General features: G+C 48.1%; 1 non-coding gene across 1 annotated transcript; it reads right to left on the minus strand.

The window, feature by feature from the left end:
• Positions 1-605: 605 nt before the first annotated feature.
• TRNAG-UCC (transfer RNA glycine (anticodon UCC)) lies at positions 606-676 on the minus strand. Its single transcript has one exon. It is a non-coding gene; the product is annotated as a tRNA-Gly (tRNA).
• Positions 677-1,090: the final 414 nt, after the last annotated feature.

Below are 1,090 nucleotides of genomic sequence, written 5' to 3' on the forward strand. Positions count from 1 at the left end.
CCCACCTCCGCCAGGTGGCTCAGGGGCCCAGGGAGTCTGCCCTGCCTCCCTCAGCAGGCTTGTCCCAAGGCAGTCTCCCTCGAATCCTCTGTGCTACATACACCATCTGTCCTCCACCCCTGCTCGGAGCCAGGTGCCTTCTTGATTCCAAGCCTTCACACATGCTTGCTTCCATCGCCTAAAATCCTTTCTAACCCTTTATTCTAAGTGATTTATACCGCCCTCCAGAACTTAGCTCAGGTGCTACAGCCTCAGAGAAGCATCCTCCAATCCTCCAGATGCTTAGCGTCTCCTTGCTACACTCCTATAGCACCGTTTCTTCTCTTACACAGCACTTGTTGGTGTTGGCAGCTGCCACTGAGTCGGCCCCAACTCATGGCAATCCCATGCCCAATGGGACAAAATGTTCACTGTTCCTGTACCATCCCCATAATCAGTTGGAGATCAGACCATTGTGATCCATAGGGTTTTCACTGCTTGATTTTCAGAAGTAGATTGCCAGGCCTTTCTTCCTAGTCTTAGTCTGGAAGCCCCACCAAAACCTGTTCAGCATCATAGCAACATGCAGTCCTCCACTGACAGATGGATGATGACTACGTGTGAGGTGCACTGGCTGGGAATCGAACCCAGGTCTCCCGCATGGAAGGCGAGAATTCTACCCCTGAACCACCACTGCCCTTCACACTGCAATTAACACAATGATAATTAAATAATTAAACATGCAATTTGTTGTATAAAGTGTGTCTGTCCCCCAGGCTGTAAGTTTTATGAGAGCTTTTATTTTTCAGCTGCTCCCTATAGCACCCAGCAAAGTGCTTGCCCAAGATAGACACCCAATGTATTAATATATGTCCTCATGTTCTAATCCTACTACCACACGGCACTATTTTCAATCTCTAGCTTTCCCCTTTTCCTATGTTCTGGCATTCAATTAAGTTAATGGCCAGGGGAAAATGGGCCTTGGCAAAAAATACAGCCAGAGATATATGCACCTTGCATGCAAGAGGAGATTACTGGACTCCACAGAAGGTTCTAGTAAGAAATGACATCTTGTGGTTGATTGCCTCCATGAGTAACTGCCTCCTCTGCC

This window comes from Trichechus manatus, unplaced genomic scaffold, assembly GCF_000243295.1.
Source record: "Trichechus manatus latirostris isolate Lorelei unplaced genomic scaffold, TriManLat1.0 scaffold00153, whole genome shotgun sequence".
NCBI lineage: Eukaryota > Metazoa > Chordata > Mammalia > Sirenia > Trichechidae > Trichechus > Trichechus manatus.